This window comes from Cuculus canorus, chromosome 3 (genome assembly GCF_017976375.1).
Source record: "Cuculus canorus isolate bCucCan1 chromosome 3, bCucCan1.pri, whole genome shotgun sequence".
In the NCBI taxonomy this organism is placed as follows: domain Eukaryota; kingdom Metazoa; phylum Chordata; class Aves; order Cuculiformes; family Cuculidae; genus Cuculus; species Cuculus canorus.
In genome coordinates, this window is record NC_071403.1 from 98,808,154 (window position 1) to 98,832,358 (window position 24,205).

The following is a 24,205-nucleotide window of genomic DNA, read 5'->3' on the forward strand; positions in this document are numbered from 1 at the left end:
TAGACAGTAGGAAGAAATTCTTCATTGTGAGGGTGGTGAAGCACTGGAACATGTTGCTCAGGGAAGTTGTGGATGCCTCCTCCGTGGAGGTGTTCAAGGCCAGGCTGGATGGGTCCTTGAGCAACCTGGTCCAGGGGGAGGTGTCCCTGCCCATGCTGAAGGGGTTGGAACTGGATGATCTTTCTGGTCCCTTCCAACCCAAACCATTCTATGATTCTATGACATCCCTTTGCAGGCTTCCTGCAGCCCATAGACTCTGTAAGACAGGAAGGGGTAGCCCAAATGCCTTCCCTCCAACTCAGACAGTACAGAGAGTAGGTATCCAACAACTACTCAGCTGAATCACTATGCATTTGATCCCTATTACTCAGTTAAAGTCTTTTTACAAAGCAGTTCCTTTCTGGATGTCCCAAAACACTGCAGCTGTCAGTTACGATTCTTCCTTAGTCTAAATTCTCAGTTAGTTAGGGTAGTCAGGAATAAACCATCTCCCCAGAGCATGCCTTCAAAATTCTTAAGTAATTTTAAAGGACAGATACCATCAACTGTGATATTCACTCTCCTTGGCCACATAAGAACGACACAATATTTTTCAGGAAAATGCACAAATATAGGTAGAAACCTAGGGGGGGAAAAAAAAAAAAAGAAGAAAAAAGCATCTTTGTAGATGTGTTGTATACAATATTATGGAAAAAGTCCTGAAACATTACATTCCCACTAGCAAAGATACACATTCACAGCCTAATGTTGATGTGACAATTTCCATGTACTCTTGTTTCATCTATTTCACATAGCAGTGTGTACACCAGTGCTTGCCTTCTCCCCAACAGCTGGTCTAAGGCTGTGAAGGGTCACCAGTACAGTTCTGTTTCAGTTCCTGGAGGCTCTCTGCTCTGGCAAAATGCCACACTTCCTGACCAACTCAGAAGCTGAGGAAATATTCCCTGTTTGAACTGTTAAACTTTCATTTCCTATCTGATGTTGTCTTAGCATGCGCAGCATTTCAGAGTCTACTGCGGTGTTTGCTCTTTTTCCTTCAAATCTCTGAAAGATCCTGTTTCGGATTGAAAGGTAGAATTTAACATGAACTTTGTGAGTTCTACGCTCAGACAATTGTAAGCTTTTAAAACAAGATATTTGGGGTTTTCTTTCCATTAAACTATAGAAAGTAATTAACTAGCAAGTGTAAATAGTTACCAAATGTGAACACAACAAAATAGGCTGTTGAATTGACTCTCTTTTCATTCCAAATGAAATGGAAAAGAGGAGGAGCAATAACTAAGGAATTTGTTACGTGTTGTTTGCACATGTCTTTCACATCTTGTTCTTTCACAGCCTATTAGACCCTGGAGTTGAAGCTGCATTCTTCAACTTCCTTCTGTAATCCAGACCAAACTGTGTCACCCATAGCTGCGTTTTTGTCTCACTGAATACTAAGGGATTTGCTATTTTTTTAAATATTATTATTAATATATTGTCTAAAATTATTCCTAAAAAGTTGAAAGTTACATCTGCTCCCCATATTACCAAAAACCTACAATAGTGCTGGTTTCCATCACTCTTGATGTTGCTGTTACTGATGCCTTTCAGCACTCGTAATAGTGCTAAGGGCTTATCTCATTAAAGAAGTGCAGTCACAAAAAAGACAACCATCAATTCATCACCATCACCATTGCCCATTAAAGAAAGCTGTCTGTTGATGCATGTTCATGTACAGAGAAGAAGAAACTTGTCCTAATATTTCCACCAGCAAAATGACACCTTGAGTCCATTTCTACAGTTTCTGGTTTTTAAATTGTTTGTCTCAAAGTCATTTGAATCATGAGTCTCCCATCCAATTATTGGCTGGAAGAGAGACTGCTGCTTTGAGCTGGTCCCGTCACCTGGTCCCTTCCGCTATGGAGAATGTGCCACTGAAAACCCAGCGTGACTTCTATCAGAGTTAACCAAAGACCCCTTGTTAACTTCAGTCCTCAGTGAACCACTTACTTTATTTCTAACACACCATACTACACCATGTAGGCACTCGCAGTTCAAGACCATTTCCCTCCCCTGCCTAGCCCTGTAGCTGAATGAATGGGGATGTAAACAGCAGGTGGGAAGATGTCATTAAGAAAGACTGTTTTCCTGTGTTATTTCGACTCTGAATGTGCTAGGTATCAAATCACAGTCTCTCTCTGAATGCAGTTTCCCCCTTTCCAAAAATCTGAGTCAGCAGAAATACAGATACCTATTTAAATTAAAAAAATACCACGTTTACAAGATCCATGGAGGGCAGGAGGAATCCACCTGTTACTATGAATAAACTTTGGCTTGGTCACTCAGTGCTGGATCACAACCTTATTTTCACAGTGATCTCCTTTATCTTGCAGAGCACAGGACACCAGAGGCACATGAGGCATCTCCAGGTGTTTGCCTCATCAGTAATGCCTTGAACTGTTGGCATTTCAGCAGTTCAACAAGCTGCACATCTGCTACTCTTTCACCCTATCTTCAAGGAGTAATGAAGAGGAAGGATACCAGTTGTCAGTCTTCTCTGTTAAAAGCTGATCTACCCGTGCACACTCTGTTATGGGGTTTGTTTTTCATGATCTTTATTCTCAAATATTGCATTTTGTTTTCTTGACAAAAATGTGGTCAAGAGCATTGTTTGTTACCACCTGTGGTACATTGTTACGTTCATTGGATAGATTCAGTGGATAGATTCTAAATATACTTGTCTACAGGACTGGTTTTGTTTGTTGTACTTTTGGGTTATGGAGAATTGTATGAATCAGCTTTTCCATCAATAGAATTTCATGCATCTTGTGGAACCATTCAGTAAGTGTGGGTGTATGGGTTGATTTCCACATTGCTGCTGTTGTTGTTTATGTTCTCTGTGATTCTGTACTCATAACTGAATACCACCTAGAGAAAGACAGAAAGACATTGAACCAAAGATCAGGCAAGCATGCCATTTCTCACAAGGTTTTTCAGTATTTTATGTTTATTTTTTTCCCTATCATGTTGCATGCTGAAGTGTTCCGTTGACTTTTTTTGTGGACACAGATTATTCTGTGGTGTCATTTAACCGGTTCCTTAGGAAGTCAGCTTTACTCAAAATACAAAACAGATGCTACAATGACAGACAAACACACTGTCTCAGAGAAGTAGCAAATAAATAGATCCCATTTGTCTTCAGGTTAGTTTGAAAGATGAGGACATGCAGCAGAAAACATATCAAATCCTGTTGCAGGATCTTGGGAAATTTATGTTACATTAACCCAACTCCATCTGTAGTTCTGGAACTTGAGAGTAGCAGCAGAAATGGCCAAGCAGGTTCCAGCTGAGTAAGCACACATTTTATACAGCATCTTGTTTTAATAAAGCATTTTTCTCTGTTATATTGAGGGTCCAAGCACTGTAAGCAGAACAAAATCAAAAAAGCCTATGGAAAGTTTAATACTCAAGCAGAAGAATCATATTTATTACTGTCAACTTTTACCAAGAGTGCCCACAAAAGCACTTAAAAAGAAAATCTGTACATCTCATGCTGAAGCATCACAAATGAAGCAAAATACCAAGCAACTTTTCAGGATGACTAAGAGAACTGTTCGTTCCACCTCCTAGCCCATCTCTGAGGATAGTATCAAGCAGTGAATGAATCAAATTTAGACTGACGCTGAGGTGCAAGGTTAAGGACATATGAAAAAGATGTGATTTAAGATGAGTAGCATTATTTTATGACACTTCAGTGTCCTGTGCTTTTCGGAGCAGTAAAGGACATGTAGCTCCTTCTCAAAATAGATTATGATCCATATTTGCAAGATGATTAAATAACATTAAATGGAGGTAAGGGGAAAAAGGTAGGGTTAGCATGAATATGGAACATTGTTAATTAAGAGAAAAGACCATACACAGGGAAAAGGAATAATTTCTTCTGTATTTTATAAGAAATGTAAATGAAAATCTGGAGAAAAAGTAAAACTTAAAAAAATCTCCTAGAAATATCCACATGCAAGGAAGACTGCGACCACATGAGATGTGGACATTGCTGTAAGTCAAGGACACTTCTAAACACATGTAGTGGTTATTCTCATTAGCCTTGGTGAGATTAAGTGTATCAGAAGAGTTCACATTAGTAGTCCAGCAGCATATGTGTTGCACAGATCAGAGCTGTCATAAATAGTTTAGTTTTGTGAAAAGCATGTTTTGTAAACCCTCTTAGTGTTAGATCAAATGATAGCAGGTTCCAGCCAGGTGTCTGGCTCTGGTGGCATGGACACATTTAAAACATTGGCTTAGCCTGTACCTCACGTGTTCAGTTTTCCATTTTCCATGTCCTTGTGCTACAGGACATGTGAGGTTGATACTCTGAGCTCTTTCCAGTCCTATCCAGTCCGAATTTACAGCTGCAGTAGAGCCTTGATGTCTTGTTTCCAAGACACACTATCTCTCTCTCTGTCCATATTTCTGTTAAAACAGCAAAAGCTCTTCCCCATGCTTTGCATGGATCTTTGCACACTGGTAATTCTTAACACTTTTAAGCCTATCTGCCTCTTCTTCTTCCCAAGTGAACTACAGAAATGACAATGTGACTCTTCTGCAGAGAAGCCACACATAGCTGCGAGATACACTGATTTCAGGAGGTACTTCCACCAAAGTACAGTATTTGACAAAGTACTGCCGCCTGCACTGTATCACAATGACTGTTCCCCTCATTGATGCCTCAAAGCATTTGTGTTCCTGCGTCAGATATGAAAATGAATCACCATTATTTCTTCTGCAGGGTAGCTGCAATGCTAGAATTGCATAAATAGTATATTGTAGCCATCTAGCACAATGTGGGGCCTCTCATCAGATTTTATGAACAGATGAAGGTTGGATCTGGATTTGGGAAAGAGATGTGAAGGGAAACCCCCAGCACTGCAGGAACTGGTATTAGTGAAACAATAGCTGGAACTCTGAGTCATTACTGAAGAAACATCATTGCATCAGAGAACACACTGTACTGCAGAAAGAGCCAGCTTCTGGAGAAGCTGCACACAAGGAGACTTAAAAAAATATTTAATTTTGAAAGAGTCAAAAATCCTTTTATGCATTTTTTGAGAGTGAGATAAATATCCCTTAGGTGGTTTTAAATTTGGTAACTACATTTTGCCAGACTCCAGCAGCTTTAACTGGATTTTAACCTGCATTTTTTTTTCCTGTCCTTTACAGTGGAAGAGTACTGTACCTCAGGCAGTACTAACTAATAATTCTCTGTGTTCCCTTACCACAGAACAGGAGGGTGCTTTAAAAATATTTCCTGACTTAAGCTTTATGATCATGCAGAAAGTTTGAAAAATCAGGTAAAGATGAGTTAGCAGTTCAAGAGCTCTTGATTTGTTAAAATGCCATAAAGGAATGCTCTGTTTGAGGCAGGCAGAAGGTCTGATTATGTTTGTAGTAAGATCACAAAGCCAGGAGGAAAAGAGAGAAAAAAACCAAGGTCACTTGTCTGCCTAAGGCAAATCTTCTTGTTGTTTTAAAGCAGCTCTTGCTCTCACTACCTGTGAAATCATACTTGGAGAGAGTGTGTCTTTTAGGTCAGCACCACAGTCACAAGACTGCCTTGTCGCTCTTGCCACAGAAGGTTTTACATTGCAAGAATAGATTAAATAATCCCTGCATAAGGTAAATGGGACTCAATTCAGCTGAATATAATAAGTTTACCCAAAATTTCAAGTAAACACTGAGAACTGCAAAGCAGGTGAAAACCTCAGTTTCAGGGGAAGATATTATTCATTGCAGATTTTTTAAGAATGAAAACACCAGCTGAGTCAAACTCTTCCAAAACCACAATATTTTATGTATGATCAGCTTAATAAATGGCAAAATGTGTAAATTCACTCATTCTAGAGCATTACAAAAATAGCATTACAGAGGAGATTGATTTCCAGAGCTCCCAGGGGTACTCTCTTTTTTCCTGATGCACATGTCTAAGCACCATTAACACTGTTACCAGGGGGACAATATACATGTCAGTATAAAGTACATGATCAGAACCTTTTAAATTACAACTCCCTAATTAATGTCCCTGTGTCAATTATACCATTAAGGATGTCAAATATTTCACAAGGATTAAATTTCAAAATACACAGACTCTCTGATAGAGAAAATCCCAAATGGCTGCTCGACCTATACCACTGCTATTATATCACATGCAGCAGGTAAAAATTTAACGGTCTATCACATACCTCTACAATTTTATAGCTACCTTGCTTTTGGTAGCATTTAATTTGACACCACAGCTGCTTCTATATATTTTTACTTACATGGATACCTACTGTGCAAAAGGGGAGGAAAAAAGTTTTCATGTTTTCAGCCAGTATTTTACTTTCCATAATAGTGATAACATTATAATTCAATACCCAAAAGGAACCTCTCTGACCCCGGAATCCAAAACTGAAGGACGGGGGAGAGAAGGAGAGGAGGAAAAAACAGGCTGTACAATGCTGACGTCAGAGAAATCTTTGCTTCAGCACATGTTCTTCACTACCAGGGAGTAAAGAATGTGTGTGTGTACAGCCAGGATGTAAGCATATCCAGTTGGAAGTGTTTGGGCTTTCAGATTAAATCAAGCTTCCCCTAAGAAATCTGGCTTTCTGGATATACATTATTATTCAAGTTATAAAACAAACTGGGCCTCCATCTATTGAAGGAAGTAGATCTCCAAGTGAACAAAATAACACAGCCAGTTCAACAGAGCAGAGGCACACACTTAAACTAAAATCTCTGTGTAATCCCCAAACCGAAGACTTTCCAGAATGAAGATGAACCAGTGAAGCAAGATCTAAATTATTTTACACCTAGGACAGTTTTAATGTTTCACAAATTGAAATCTTCTGAAGCTTAAAGCTTCAAGTAGCTTGTTAACCTTTTGCTTGGTTATCACTTTTTTCACTGTCACCTTTCTACAGATGTCTTGGTCAAAAAGTGGTTACACAAAAATGCCATAATGTGCAAATGTACTGACTGAAACCAGGACAAAGAATCTTAATTGAATATTGAAGAAAATGTAGAAAGCAACATTTGAGTTTATAACTGTGAATCTTGTGTCAGAGAACCCTCACAATAACATTTGCCTAGTTTAGAAAGAAACAAGTACAAGCAAGCCTAATCTGCTCAAATTTTGTCATTAGATGACACAAAAGACAACTGAGCAAGCCACAATGTAAAAATTAGTCCCAGTAATAGTAAGGAAATAATTTAAAATATCAAGGGAAAAAAGATCATGTTTGCCTACAAAGAGGCAAAATATAGCAAATAAGATGTCCGTTACAAAGAAATATCCAGAGTCCCAAATAAGGGCTTTAAAAACTTAATTTGTGCTGCAACAGCACGTGGAATGGACTTAAGGTAAGAGATTAGAAAGAGCCAAATGTTATTAAAATATGAAGGTCTAAACTACAGTGCCTTTTAAGTCCCTGACCAGCTTTGAGGACAGGGCTGGGGAAAAAAAAAAAAAACAAAAACAATAACCCAAACAGAAAAATCTGAATAAAATCAAAGTGCCTACAGCAGCTTTACACATTCATAAACTACATTTTACCAAGTAATTTCAAGGACATTTTCAAAGTCTCGCAGTTAAGTTCCTGCCCTCAATAATCTTTGCAAGCAGGAACTCCCTTTATCCCACCCCATGTGAGCTGTGAACTCTGAAGACAGGGAATCTTTTATTAGATACGTGCAGAGTGAAAAGTGCAGTGTGGCTCCTCCCTGTTCTGGCACCTCAAAGCAGACCCAGAACACAAGTCTAATATGAATATTACCAACAACAATTTACAACAAAACATTTTCCCATTAAGATAGATCTCTTTTCCAAGTTATCTTTTCTTTACATTTGCTATTTCACACCAATTCTATTAATAAAAAACAGAGATAATTTTCACCCTGTAATATCCTTTTTAGTGGAGCCTAAATTCACTGATTCATCGGTGTATACTACTCTTTAATAACCCAAGGTCTATCTAATTTCCTCCTCCTAGTGTTCTCTCTCCCACAACAACTTCTTCCACATGTTTCAGCTTTACTTTGAAGTGACTTCCTTGCCTGGCATGCTAAAATCCAGAAACAGAGTGCCTATCAATGCAGTTACTGGCCTGACTAGCCACAGCAGAAAGAGAATTAGACTATAATCTCCGAAACAATGTAAAATCTGTAAACTGAAATGAACCAGCTCTTTTTGACATGTAGATCAATGCACTAGTGTAGGTGTATGGAAATCCAAGCAAAGGTAAAGTCAACCTCGGTGTATGGATTTGTTCATCTTGGATTTTTTCTCTGCCTTTCACTCCCCAGAAGCAAGTTTTCAGAAAATGCTTTTTGTTGCATCCTGAAAAACAGCAGCTTCTTCTGGACCAGAGGGCAAAACAGGCACACAGAAAGATAAGCACAAAATGAAGACTGTACAGAGATTAAAAACAACCTACATTCAGCACTACCCCGCCTAGCCCTTTTGATGGTAAGGATGTTTGTATTTCTTTGCTTTAAATATAATAACAAACAATGGTGGCTGCTCTAATCAAAGGAGTAATAAGATGTTGCCGAAAGCTTTTACAATGAATCAAAACATTTAGACAGACATTTAGACAGACATGTAGACAGCAGAGTTATTTAACTGAAGAAACACAATCTACCTGTAGCCATGCACAGAAAATATTCAGAGAGTCAAAGGAATGGAGTTGTGCCTGATGGAGTAACATAAAGTTTCCTGGCACAGTGCAATAATTTCCATAACGCAGTGCAAGAGGAGTTTCTACTTGCAGAAATGAAGCCCTGTCACTGTGACTGATATGTCACCATGCACAAAATTTAACTGGGATAGCCCGAGTCCCACTGGAAGTCACTGATGCTTTATACTGTAAGTTACTTGAGACCTCACAGGTATACAGGGAGCTCTCTGGTAGTAAAACCAATGGACCTAAATATAATCCTCCAAAGTGGTGTCCATAAGAGCAAATTTTTCCTTCTTTGTCCTAAAGAAAAAGATCAAATTGAAGGCTTGTAGGAAAGAAGTTTTGAGTAGAATTATTTTCTCTATAGTTGTCTTGGTTTCTCAGCTTTGATGTCTGCTGGGTTCATCATATTTTCCAGATTTTCTTCCTTAATGGCTACAATTGTCTAGGAAAGGTGGCAGAGGCCAATCGGCTGACCACATACACCCAATATGTTCTTCCTAAGGCTTCCTTTTTATGACATTACCAAACTGGAAACTTAACAACTATCATAAACAAAAAATCTGTAATCATAACTCCTCTTTCTACTCAATTTTTCATACCAATGTGGACCATTCTGGAAAGAGAGGGCCTCCAGAGTATCAGCTTTAGTAGACGGGAACACACAGGATAGTGTGAAACAGTTGGAAGGCCAGGTTTAAACATGTAACCTGAAACACTGGAAACCAGAACTCACAGCGGGGCTTAGCAACAAAATCAACAATATAGGCAGCGCACGACATGTGATCACCAAAGCAGAAGCAAGGTTGCTTAAATATAGCATCTGTAGGTATTAGAATATTTCTGAGAAGTACACATCAAGCACGAGACAGATGCTACTAATAAGTAGAGCTTTAGGAATTTATTTTTGTATTTAAACATCCAGCTATATATATCTGAAAGACTTAACTATACCATTCTTGACTGAAAGGTATGCCAGTTACTTACTGCTGTCTAGACAAAAAGATTTAAAACTGGAAAAGATAAAACTTTTGAAAGGGAACATGGAAAAGTGCTTTCAGAGTCCCTGAGAAGGGCAGTATCTCTGCACTTGAGTCCCCAGAGCTCTGGCTTTAGGAGCTTTGTCTGTTATGGAATACAGTATGTTAATTATTTTCTGAACAGTTTCCTAATGCTTTGTATAGAACCTAAATTGTTTGGAGTTGGAAGGAGAGGTTAGAAAGTTATAAAACCTCTAGAAAGCTGGAAAAAAATCAATCAGTCTTACAGGTAAGATTAATGTCTGATGATCATCTGACACTTCTGGAGCTGTGACCACAGTGTGGTGAACCACTCCAAACTAGGTGAAGATATGAATCATCTATGGTGAGTAAGCTATCCCACTTCCAAATTTCCTGAAAAAAAAAAAATAAGAATAAATCCAGACCATGTGGACAGTCACCGTAAGTGTTTAGGCAGCTTTAAATGATCCTGTGATCTCAATGAAGAAATTGTTCTTGAAATGAGTTACACATTTCATCTCTATTTTTAGCATAACCATAAACCAGATCTGCTAAAGAGAGGTTTCCCCATCTCTGCTACAGTAATTTAGTACCATGTGGTAAATAAAGCTGGAAGGAAGCAGCATACGAAAGAGTTACCTCAGACTTCAAGAAGCAGAAAGGTATGAAGAGCTTCACAAATTTCCCTAAATATTCAGAAATCTGTATTTTTTTTTTGATAGGGCAAATATTTTTACATCATTACATCCTTTAATAATTTCAGCAGCAGCCTAAAAAACAACAGACTGAGAGCAGTGCCCAGGTAAGAACATAAAGTTCATATAAAAATAGTGAACTTCAGGTAGACATAAGAATGAAGTTCATACAGTTCATTCTGTGACCCCTTGGTCACACCACTTACATTGCATAAAAGATGTCTTGGAGAAAAAACTGAAGACAAAGCCCAGGTACTATAAAGTCAGTGCATTGGGGTTTATTTCTCCCATTCTGCTGGGGGCAATGACGAGGTTTGGGTCGTGGATGTGGTATCAAAGTATGCAATGCTCTGTGTGCTTCTGTTACAGCTGTGAGATCCTGAGACAACTGGAGCCCAAAACAGCAAGAGTATGTATGCGGGTGACATGAGTCAGTCACCTTTCTTTTCCCAAAACTTTCTACGGGTGACTGAGCAAGAATTAAGTTCACTGAATACACATCATTATTCCCTAAGTAAATCAAATCACTTCAGAATTTATTTTATTATACTTGTACTAACCTGAAATACTGCTCTTAAAATACTTGCAGGTATAAGTCATTAAAGATCTAACACAAAAATTTAGCTGGCAAGAATGCTAAGCAATAACTTCACCAAATCTGGTTGACTAAGAACTGCCCTTGTTGACTAAGAATATTTCCTGTGACTCAATAGATCTCATGGAATTAGTTGATTTTTGAGATACAAAGATTTGTATAACTTATTCATGTCTTGGTATAAAATTATAGGAAATAGACCTGGAAAGGACTTTAAAAGGTCATCTAATTTATCCTCAAGGCAGAATCAATATTTGTGTCACTTGTGACTGATGTATGTTCTTAATAATGGTGACTTCACCACCTCCCCAGGCTTTGCTATGTTTTTGTTTAGAAAGATTTCCCTAATAACTATTCTGATTTTCCCCGGTGTAATTTAGCTTGTTATTTCTTATTATGTCTGCCATGAACAAAAAGGACATATTAGTCCTTTCCTCTTTACTACAGTAGGGTTTTTTTACATCTTAATTATTGCCCCAACACTTCCGTCTTCTTTTTGAGTGCTTAAAAACTCTAATTTTTTTCAAGTTATCTTTGTCTACAGTGCTCCAAGCTGAGTCTTTGCCAGTATAAAATACTAGACGGTTACTTCTGCAAGCTGCATTGTTTTCACATACATACTAGCCAGTCACTTAGCTTTTTAATAATTCATCAACTCATGTTTAATTTGATTCACTTCTGCTTCCAGATCTTTTCCAGACAACTGCTGTCTATTGTGTTACCCCATTCTGTATTTGTGCAATTGATTATTTCTGCCTAGCACTTTGCATTTGTCCTTGAGGAACTTAATCCTATTTTTTCAGATGATCTCTCCAATTTGTCAAGACCATTTGGGATTCTAATTCTGCTTTCCACATGTTCATAACACTCCAATCTCCTGTGATATGCAAATTTGCAGCATATAATATTATTCCTTCACCCAGATCATTCACGAGAATATTTATCAATATTTAATCATGAACAACTCCCTGTAGAAACTTCTCAGCATATTTCAATTAAATAATAAAAGTAGGCAATTATTCTGAGTTTCACTTTCTCTTCAGTTTTGCCTTTACTCACAACACTGTATTTCCTTAATATTCCAATGAGGATATCATTCAAGAGAGTGCCAAAACTTAAGTTATGTAGGAGCAGGAGACTTGGTCTTCCCCCTGTACCCATGGACCTGCTACTTCATCATAGCAGGAAGTTAATTTGCTTTGTCATAATTTGCTCTTGATAAATAATTAGCTATTTTCTCCCTCCACGCTGTGTTCTTGTTGCTTCTGAATGGTTAGGGCATTCATTGCACATTTTTTTCTGAGAGATTTTGGTGATTTTGTCATTGACTATGTAACTGATAATCAAGTACCAGCATGCAATAACATGCAAATTAACTTTATGCTAAAAAAAAAGGACTTCTGAATTCTTTTAATTCGAAACACGTTCTTCATATATTCCCTATTAAAAAGGGTAGCATCTTTAAGAGGTGTTGAGTAAGTATAGAGCTATGCATCCCACATATAAATGATGTATCTCATTGATCAGCACTACTAGAATTATCCCTCTGTGCTGACTTATATCTCAGCGCAACACTCATTGAAATAAAGGTCCCCACAAAGTATACGTATGTCATGTGGTAGTGAATCAGTTATGTTCATTCCAATCACACTCAAAGCACTTATGTCATATTGTTGACTCTTCAACCACCTGCTCTTGTCAAGGAGGTCTGGCACATAGTCTTTGAAGCATTCTTGATTTGCTCCAGTCATGCCCTGTTTTGAGTATTAAAAAAATCTGTTGTCATCATTTTCATATTGATATCTTTTGAATAGCCAGCACTACCTGTAGATATACTTTAATGAGATGGAAAAGGTACAGAAGATACATGGTCTCTTTGGAGTAATATGTGTTTTGTGCATCGGTCAGATGATATAGGCTATCTAAATACACATCTGCCACTAAAATCCAGTTAAAAATGAAGTGGCACAACATCATTGACCAGATTTATGGCTAAAATAAACGATCAGTTTTTCATCTGAAGTCAAGCCATGTAGAAGACCAGGAAGCATTCAGATGTAAGACTGAATTAAAATTTAATCCCTTAAAAGACTCCAATAAAATACAAATATCCATTATACCAAAACGAATAATTCTTGCTTCACCTCTGTAGTAACAATTAAAACAAAACCCCCTCTAATCCTAACAACACTCACTATAGTCACTCTATGTCTAGGTGTGGGTTTCGTCTGCATTAATGGGGGAGAGGGAAACATGAAAATGAACAGTTAATAGTGAGTCACGTGAGAATAAAAAACAATTTGTAGATCAGTTTTTCCAGGCATTAGTTCTATTTGATCAAGAATAGTTTCCTATTCACAGAAGACTTTGTGCAAAACTTGTTGCTGGAAGAGCACCCTCATTTTGGAAAGTATGTGAAAAAATGTTGGAAAGTAGAATTTCACATATTGTTTAGGGACAAATTTTCTCTCAGGTAATCTCATTTTAAATTGAGTTATTCCAGATTTACAGTAAACATTTCAAGTGAAAATAAAAGGAGATTGGCTTTCATATGTTGCTCATGAAGCCCTTGCTTTACTTTTACTTCTGGTGTTACTTTATGATATATCTGCAAGCAATTACATATTTATGGGACTCTCACCTAGCACATCTATTGAGAGTTTCAATTGCTAGATTTCTTTCTCCTAGTAGTCTCGTTCACTGAGGATTGTAAATGCTTTATGAAAAAAACATAACCTTTTCTTCCTGAATTTGCAGGAGCAGGAAAAAAGCAAATAAGCCCCAGAAAATCCATACAGTAAATTTGGGTAAGACAAAACATACAAAATATACTTAAGGCTGGAGTCTGAGACCAAACATGTCCACATGTGGGACTGTTCTGTTGAACATGTATGAACCTCTAAATTCAATAAACGTGGAACAGGAGACAGTAAGTATCTCAAAACACAAATCAAAACTACTGAGGTCTTTAAGAAATGTTCAGGTTACACATGGCCTCCAGGACTGTCAGCTGTTCAGTTCTGGAGCAGGAGGAGTTTTCCTGTCAGGAATAGTAATGGAACAAAACGAAAATAATCTCAGGTCAACTACCAGTCCTGAGGATAAAAAGCAAGTAACATTCCATTTAGCTGTGATTAATCAGGACTAATAAGGCTAATATTCCAGTTTCTGTCTAGTAAAATTTAGTAATTAGCAGAATTAGAATATTTTAACCTGGTGATTTATTGCCATCCCGTCATTCTTTTTACTCTCTGACTACCTGTAAACAGATAAGATGTAGTGGTCTGTGTAAACTTCCTGAAGATGCCATCCTAATGAATGATAAGTGAAAAAGACTTGACAGATAAGAAAATCGCATACCTGCTACTCAGTAAGTAACTGTCTACAGCTGTACTGGAAGAGAGCAGCTGTTTTCTTCCCTTGCCCCCATGCCATATCAAACCAACCTTTGAAGGCAATTTCCTGAAATGACACTTTTAGCTAATGGGAAAGCATGTGGTAGGACATAGACAGAAACTATAAATGGTAACAATATTTAAATTAGCCAGCTCTGGTCCCTCATGACCTGTTGTTAGTCTAGCAACTCTGAGGAAATCGTGGTATGATGATAATTACTTCCCAGTTCCTCCAAAGGAAGTGCTACATGGTAAATAGAATGAAAGAATATTATCTTTGTAGTATTTTCATCGAGCATGAAAATATTACTTTAAGCCACTGCATTCCTATACTGCATCCCACTGTGATGAAGCCAAGGGAATGTTCACCTGATGTATTGTAACAAATAATCACGGTGAAACAAGGAAGATACACTTCAGTCTCTGCATCTATTTTGAGCTATTCAAGTTTGGATATGGTGAGAGCATGGCATGGTATGTCAGAAGGCTAGAAAAGCTTTACTTCACAGGCATCTACACAGGGGAAGTTTTCATTGCTTTCAGTGCATATGTGATTCATAAGCACGAATCTCTTCGCCTGCTGCTCTATGAAGACACTTGCAAACAATGACGTGAAAAGAATACAAGGATCCTCAGGTCACAGAGTGCACACAGATGCCCATGCTTTGCCTGTGTTCCAGTGAAGTGACCAAAGTCCTCTCTGTGATGAGTCTTTGAGTCACATCTTGTATCTTTTCTTCATTCTGTATTATTATACCTTAGCCTTAGCAGAACCTCTTCAAGCATCTTTAGTACAGAGAGTGAATTGCAAATTCTGGAAGATGAAAGTTATTTTAAGAATTATGGTTCTTCTTATTTCTTCTTTCAAGTGAAAAAAAAAAAATGAGTGGTTCATTCCTCCTTTTTCTCCTGTATATTTGCTTCTTCCCATGGAGACAGATGAGGTGATAGCAGATGGAATTAGGGAGTCAAATGATTTGAGTGTGGCTTGTGCAGCCAGCTACACTCTCAGGAATCCAGAGCAGCTAATCTTGAAAGGAAAATGAGCACATCCTTCAAAACCAATTACATGGCATCAGATTTGCAGTTTAAGCTATCAGCTATTAGTTCCAGCCCTAATAAACTAATGTAGAAAACAGCTTGCTTTTGCACAGTCGTTCCTTGTCTCAGTCTTTCCAGTTGAACATTTGTAACAAATGGTGGGGACATAATTGTGAATTCTTCATAGATTTGGGAGATGGGAATTTCTAAACCTTAAATTTTAGATTGTGACTGACCCTGTGTGTATTTTTCTTCAAAGCATTTAGCCTTGTTTTGTCTTACAGTTCTGAAAACATCACATACCTTATTAAAAATAACAGAGAGGCTCTGTGCTTAAAAGGTTGCCTGCAGGTGGTTATCATGTGAGCAATGGATGCATTATTGAAGCAATTCCTTTTTGCACATCTATGCCAGAACAACAACCATTAGAATAATTAGATTCATTTGTTGGGCAAAGAGCTCTGAGGTATCCATCTCTCCAGTTGCTGGTCTTTAGTGAAGATGAGTTGCTCTCTTTAAAACTTTTATGGGCTACAAGCTGACTCTCAGGACAAATAGTTCCTTTCTCGGATGAGAATCAAAACCTGTTGCATTAAATTATACTTGCTGTTGCCATGCCAACATGTCTTCTCTGCTCACACTTCATTTTGCACTCTGAATGGCATGCCTAATAAAAAATCAGGACTTTCCATTTTAGCCATCTCAAATGTACATCTGGACTCCATCCCGGACTGTAGGTTCCTTTAGGAAATATTTTAACTCTGGTTAAAAATACAGTTTTTAACCATTTAAAGGTGGCTAGAAATAATTTCCCAGCAGGACTGAATTTTAATAAAAAACACTTCAATAGAGAACTACTATTCAGATATTCTGATATTACAGAATTTGGTAAATCAGCAAGGCAGAAGATTAAGTTGTTTTCTATCATTTAGGATGCCTCTGGAAATTTTAGGGGAAAAAAATGTGAAAAAAAACAAAAGAAACCTGCTTCTAGCAAAGAATCTATAGACAAGGATGAGCTATGCAGAGACTATGGATAATCTAGTGATGCATTGCTTCCATACTAAATTTGCCTTGGCTGACAGTTTAAAAAGTTATCCAGCTAATCTTCATCATACCACCAGGACAGCCTGTAACAGCGTTTTACTGCAGAAGCAGCCTTGGTTCTTCTCTTCCCAATTCATGGTAGGTTCATTGGTGCATGGAGCAGGGCGGAGTCACAGAAGCGTTCTCCCTACTGCCTGGGGCATTCCCGTGGCTGGGGGAGGCACTTTGCTTTGTGCCTCATCAATCTTTACACCAACCAAAGAAAACAAACAGCAGGTTTTGAAGACACTGTAAACTTTGCCCTCACAGCTAGAGGCAGAGTGAAGCAGTGGCAGCCAGCAATAAGGGACACAAGAGAAAAGAAAACAAAAAGTGATGGAGACAGCCAGCAGCACCACAGAGTTCATTCTGTGCCTCTATTAAAAAGTCTGAGAGTCCCCTACTGGGGAAAAGAATCCATTAAAATGTTCATTAGAAAGAATATCACCTTGGGCGTTTATTATTTATTGCAAGCCTTTACAAGCTATTATTCTTCAGATGTACTCCAATAAGTTCCCATGAACTCCCTATCTTGCTCCAGCATGTCAGCAGGCCAAACATTCCACAGCAAGAGCCAGTACCACAGTACTGCTCTGTGGCAGTGGGACATTCAGTTTACATGGAAGTTTCTTTGACATGCACAGCCAGGATTGATTTAAAATTTGAGCTTGTGTAGCTGAATCCACAGAGTATTTAATATTAGATTCTTCAAATGAAGACAGTTACAACAATCAAAAATCAAGCTGAACGTACTCTACGTGATTTGTTCAGCGATGCCAGTGGTTTTAAGAAGGATAACACAACACTGGAAGTATTGGTTGTGGACACAATACCCAGCCCACCACTCAAGTTGCATGTCTGCATTAGCTTCTCAGCTCTGTAACATTAAATCCTTAGCCTGATTTTCCTGTATACCTTTTGGTTGTATTGCTTTTACCTTTTCTAGAAATTGGCTGTAACATAGTCCTTCATTCACCACTAGAAATACAGAGCAAGTTGAGACTGCACATACTACAGAGTAAAGTTTTATATTTCTACATGCACAAAGTGAAAGGCAAACACAAAAGATGACCAGGAAACTTAGCATATAGTTCTACTTTCTTATTTCTTACTGGAGGAAGATGACAACTGAAAGCATTAAAAAATTTCCTGTCGTATGCTGATTTGTGGTTTTTTTGAGGACAAACTCCCAACCAGATGTTCTCACCATACCCACCCAAATCCTACTGTAGGGTATGTGGCTTGCTAGAACATGACTTTTTCAAAGATCAACAGCACACCTTCCGTCTGCTCAAGCACACATTACTGAGATGCCATGTATGCTGTGTCTACTGTTAGGCATAGGTCCAGGGTTGTATCCATGATGATTCCACAGCTACAGTATATAATCACAGGTCTGCCACACTGCTACAGCTCATTCTGCCATTAACTTATACAGACTCCCTTAGATAGCAAATGCTGACAGACTTCACAAGAAAAATGTAACTCTACAGGCCTGTTAACCAGAACACAAACAGCTTTAGAAATTTCTCATCCCTATTTATTATGTGTCATCCTGCAATTACAGAAGCATTCCTACTACCTAGTGTTCTTTTGCATGAGGACTCACAGACAAGATAACTCACAGAGGTGAAGAATAGCTTTATGTTCTCTAACTAAGAAATATAGAAGTCTGCAAAGGTTTTGACATTGGTCATACCATCACTTTTGAAATCATCATGTTTAGAAAGTTAGGTTTAACCACTTTTTAGTCTACAAACCTGATGAGGAACAACAAACTACCTCAACTCTAAAGACATTTGGAGGACAGTGAACTTCTTAGTGAAATTAAATCTATAGTGAGCATGAATATAGAGCACTTGTCACAAAATCCCTATGCATTTTATATCTAAATCTTCCTAAATTAAGAAGTTGAGAAATAAAATATCTGAGGGAATCAAAATATATGAGAGAGACTGAAATAAAATCTCCATTACTGATCTACTTCTGTTGCTTTCCCCGAAGTACTTTTGCACTTAGTAATTCATTTAATTATGCAAATAAGAACTAGGCATGACATAAGAACTACTTGTCCTGTAGCCTTAATGATATACAATGAACAAGGACTAAACAAAATGTTAAACTCTTCTTTCATTCTTGGCTAGTCAACAGAGTTAAACCTTGCAATGATTGTTTTTAAAAGTTGTTCTTAGTTCCCTATTTTACGATATCTTTGTTTGACATTGTTAACAACAAGGAAATATGGATATGGTAAGATATATTCCGTGTGTTCAATCACTTAGACTACTAGTACAGAGGAAAAAAAGAAAAGATGTGCCAAAGTATGGAACGATGATACGTGTTGATAGTAAGAAGTCTGTACGTTCTTCCACCACACGTATGCTACATGGGAGACTCTGGAGACACTTTCTCTCAGGGTGCTTTGGGGAGAACAATGGAGAGGTTTGGAACTATACTGTTTCACTGATTGTGTCTTGTACTTGGTCACACTTAGTCATAACCATCAATTTGAAAAAAAATATATTATTTTCTTTGAAACAAGAACTGCTTTCAACATCACAAAACAGAATTTTACTGGATTTTCTTTTACAGCACTGAACCCGAGTCCTAGGGATTCATACAAAGAGATTGCAATTACCTGGCAATATGGCATCAATTAGGAGAAAGGATTAAAATTTATTTTCACTTTCATTACAGAACTTTTCTGTTAAAGTTTATCTTGTGGGGTGAAGGAGGATAAGTTGGTCCTTTTTGTCTATTTCTTACAGAAGGAATTTCTCTAACGATGGTTTTTTAGCTTCATTTGTTATGAATGTGTACTTAATAGAAGACAGAAATCCTATATTTTTTCATGTTCAAAATGCATGAAGATTTAGTTGAGTTGTAAAAATATCAAACACGAGAGACTAGAGAGAAAGACAACACTTTCTATCCATTATTTAATCTTCATCATCTGGCAGGACACTATTCTTTTAAGAGACCTAAATTCTGGTTCTCTGTCCCCTCCCTCTACGTGTATAGGGGCTTTCAGTCAACCAGGCACAGTTAGAATATAAGGATTACCCTTGATATATGTTAGCTGATCTCTGTGTCTAAGCATATGATGAGGATGTCTCTATGTCTAAGGATATGATGAGGATATGATATAGATTTCTGGTACATGGAAACCAGAGTCAACATAATATAGTACTGTAATGAATAAAATAATTTAAAAAAAAATCTGTTCAGAGCGTGATTCTGTAAGTTGCTATTTATAATTTGTCTGATGCTATAAACTGGCTTTCCAGACACTTTCTCACATTTTTTAAGAAGAAGCTTGACTGCACCAAAGGTCTTCTCACTCTCTTCTAAGGGATAAGGACCAAGAGCAGAAATCTTGTCAATACCTAAGGCCTAGGTGACACACATGTGCAAACTGCAGAAAATAAAAAAAAAAAAAAATCTTACCATGTTTTTGGCAATTCATATATCTATAGTTCTTCTCTGTATTAAACACAAGATGGGTTTGGATATATGGAAGAGGGGAGAAGAAAGGAGAGGGAGAAGGACAAATTATGGTAATATTAAGTAAAATGGGTAAAGCAAACCTTCAAGGAGAGGAATTTCATCACAGGTCACTGTGACCCACAGTAAAAATCTTTGTGAACCTGGACAAATGGGCTCACAATTTTGCCATGCTGAATGTATATTCAGATGAACAGGTAAATTAGGATGGATTCATTACAGTTTATAAAATTTCTACTATTCCACACACAGAAAAGCGGTATGAATGTACAATCGCAATGATCCCACAGCATTCACAGATTTAATAATTTGTAAAATGTGATTTATATAGTAGATATCCAATACTTCTGTGTGTCACAGGACTTGTGGGCTAGAGACAGCTGTCTTCTCTGTGTGTTTTCGATAGATTTCCTCTATTACACCTCCTGAAGTTACTTAAAAGAATTTAATATTCTCACTTCCTCCTAGGTAAATCACTCCTGTGTTTTTCCTCCTAGAGTTTATTGTCTTTTTCTGTATTGTGTTTAGGTTGAGGTCAACTGTTCTGGTCTCTGTTTCCTCCCCTGCTACACCAGCCCACACCTCTCTTCCAGACAGGAAGACCCAAGTGACAGTCAGTGTCAAAGTGAAGGTCAGAAATTTCCTTGGCTGGCCTTCGACACTTTCCCGCAACAGCCTGAGTCAGCAGTGCTCCTTCCCAATCAGTTTTGCCTGGTCTTTTCAAGGCACTCATAGTATTAAAACTATGTGATTGATGTCTCCTGCATGAGAAATCCAGTCATTTCTAATCCAATTGTGAACTCCAGCAGAAGGCTCTTCTTCACAGTGTTAAGCAGTTAAATCTAGTTCACATCCTACCCCAAGTGTCTGTCAAACTGCTGAAGCAGGCCTAAATAGAAATTTATATCCATTTCACCTTAGTTGAATGTCTCTTCAGATAGCAAAGCAAGTAGGAGTTTTCTCTTTAATGTTCTAGCACACCCCAGAATCATCTGAGTCAATCCACATTTCACAACAGTTCTGTTATCAAAAGACATTGGTCTTACATATATTTTTTAACACTCTTTCCTTATCATACACAAAAATACTGTGCTGGAAGTGAGAAGATTTATTTTACCTGTAATTTATTTTATCTTTTATCTGTAATTCTAAACTTTCAAAACTGAGTATTGGTTCTCATTTCTGATTAGTGAACACAAGCCATTTTTTAGCCTTAAAAAGCGGGTATTCAATATTCTCTGATATCCTACGGAGTTACTGGCATCAACGCTATATAAGCTTTGACCAACAGAGCACTGTTAGTTCAAAACCTATCTAGAAGTTGATTGATGGAAAACCAAGTAGAAAATAAGAGGTGAAAATCTCTCAAATATAATTCAAGACTGCATGACAAGTGAAATGCAGATAGGTGCTGAACGAGTAGACAGTTTTCATAGAAAGTCAATAGATGCAGAACGTGAAGGTCCCTTTGCAGCATTTTTTCAGGAATTCCCTTGTTTGCTAGCAAGAGTTCTGCTGAAAGGAACAAAAACATCTACACTTTAAAGCACCACTTTTTATTTACAGCAATGTGATCTACCCTGGAGCAGATATACAACTGCATGGTCAAGACATGACCTGAGGACTTCTGTCTTCAGTTTCCTCAGGTCACTGCTGCTCGCAACTTCAATGGGACTCTTATATCATAGAATCATAGAATCATTAGGTTGGAAGGGACCCACTGGGTCATCGAGTCCAACCATATATGGTGATCTTATGCTCACTTCTCCTCCAGGACCCCAGCTGTTTCTGTGCAGTTTCAGACCAAATAGTAACTCCTGTGTGATCACAAAGTACTTACATACATTCTGTCCTAGCGAGGCTCCATCTGGAATACTGAGTCCAGTTCTGGACTCACCAGCTCGAGAAAGACAAGGAAGTACTGGAGATAGTCCAGTGGAGGGCCTCAAAGGTGATTAGGGGACTGGAGCATCTCTCTTACGAGGAAAGGTTGAGAGGCTTGGGCTATTTAGCCTGGAAAAGAGAAGACTGAATAAAGGCAGTGCTACTTAAGGAATTTATCAGCAAAATTGTGTCTCTGTACTTTCAGAAACCACAATGACTGCAGATGGCCTTGTGAGCTCTCAATCTGCACTGAAATTTAGGCATCTGAATCTCACTTTAGGGGCCTGAGTCCTCCCTTTGACCACTACAGGACCGTCTGTCTATGGCTAGCAGCTCCATATATACTGGTAGATTAAGGAACGTCAAATGTCTTTCCTCTTAATGTGATGGAGCAGACCTGACACAGTTTTAGTCTGGGTCAGTTAGCATTTTGGAGAGTGCTAGGTTACAGTCAATTCCTAGCCACAGCTCAAGAGTTATCATAGGCCAGAGACTGCTCCCAAAAGTCAGCTAACACATCAGAGAGGGCCAGATGTAGAAATCTTTTTGTGTCTCAGCAATTACATTTCACTGTCCAAAAAGAGCAAAGCAAAGAGAAGAAAGTATATAAGATTATACAAAGAAGGTTTGTCCTATGTTAAGAACTTTCTGTTCTTGGAAACAAAAAAAAATCTGAAATGACAAGACATACTGTATTCTAATGTTATAGAGTTGCACTTGTAAAGTGGATACACAGGCTCACAGCTGATAAATAGCTGGAGAGAGCATTCACCAGGCTGATTATAAATATGTGCTCAGATAGCTCAGGGACTCTGAGGATTGAAATCATGAGATACTCTACATGGCAACGTGGTTATTTAAATATCTCCTCTTCCACCGGGACTTCAGCCATTATTCAAAGAGAGGAAGCATATTCATTCCTGAGTGCTCCAGACATAGGACAGTTATGAAAAGCTTTCTGCACAAATGAAGCAAATGTGGTATCCCACTGGGACACCGAACAAGAGCTTCTGTCACAGCCTCAGAACTGACTGTACCTGAATGAATGGCGGCTGAAAGGTAGCTGGGTTCATAGATGGCAGTGTTTGTTGAAGTCTGACACTCCTTCTTGAGGGTTACTTACATGGATTTAAAGATTATACAACTGCAAAAGGTATAGCTGACAACATGAAAACAGTTAGATTAATGCATAAACAGTAGAGGCTATAATGTTATTAAAATGGACATTCAAGGAAATTGTAGCCATTTCTACAGCTGTTTTGGAAAGTCTCTCTTTGGCAGAACATGCTGAATTGTCATTCTAAATGCCTGCGCTTCCCATGCTGGTTTCCTGAGGAAGAGATTGTGGACGGAGTTGTTTATTTATCACATTTTTTTTTTTACCCCTCTTAACTGTAGCTGTGGATTCCCCAACCTTGTGAAAGCAGTCATTAATTGCCTTGTTTGGCCAGGAGAAATCTGTAAAGCAAATAGCTCTTGTCTAGAGGGCTCCTGGAATTTTCGCACAACCTTGTGGAAGAGAATAATAAAATAAAATTTAATTTTATGTGAGATTTGTTACAAGGCCATAGGTGTTTTGTGAGAACAAAGAGCAAAAGAACTGAAATTATATTCATTGTTCTGAGGTAAATCATAGCAAATGAAATAGGACTTGCTAAAGTGATCATCCTTCCAAATAAAGCTAGACCACAAGGACCAGATCCTGTCATTTTAAGCGAGAACCGAAGGGAATCAGCATTACCTATATCCACATACCTTGAGCCTATTTTGAAGGCAAGTTCCTTGGCTGTGCCAGCCCAAAGCTGCAATAAACTCCCACAAAAACAATGGACAATTGCAGCATTTATGACCTCTGTCCCTCAAGTGTTGACCTTTTTTTTCTCTGGGAAACAGAAAACAACCTGTTCTTATATGTTTTTAAAACAAACACTCCATTGCAAAGGCCTTCCCCTTTGGAGGAAAGCATACAGAACAAACACAGAACGGATTTTAGTCACATTATTTAATACGATATTAGAAGAGGAACAGATGCTACAGCAAAAAATGCATTATGAAGCCAGCATAACAGTATAAAGCGTAGTAAAATACTACTTCTTCAGAAGATTTTTATGCACTTGGCACTGAACATGTGAAGCTTAGCAAAATACTATTTTGCATAGAGTGCAAGTCCTGTTTATAGAAGCCATGTCCCTGACAACAGTATCCATCATTTTCTGAACAGAAGTTTGCAGTTCTACAGTGATTTTCAACCACATCCATTATGTCAACAGTCAGTCACCCATACAGAGTGATGCATGCAGCACAA

At 38.1% G+C, this 24,205-nt stretch overlaps 1 long non-coding RNA gene across 2 annotated transcripts; it reads right to left on the reverse strand.

Annotated features, from left to right (window-relative positions):
* Window positions 1–2,417: 2,417 nt before the first annotated feature.
* Window positions 2,418–23,773, reverse strand: LOC128851644 (uncharacterized). Of its 2 annotated transcripts, XR_008449024.1 has the most exons (4): window positions 22,938–23,773; window positions 21,857–22,029; window positions 9,967–10,093; window positions 2,418–2,907 (listed from the first exon to the last, which is right to left on the reverse strand). It is a non-coding gene; the product is annotated as an uncharacterized LOC128851644 (long non-coding RNA). The 2 variants fall into 2 exon arrangements; XR_008449023.1 differs by lacking the exon at window positions 2,418–2,907 and having other exon boundaries at window positions 8,169–10,093.
* Between the last annotated feature and the right edge of the window lie 432 nt (window positions 23,774–24,205).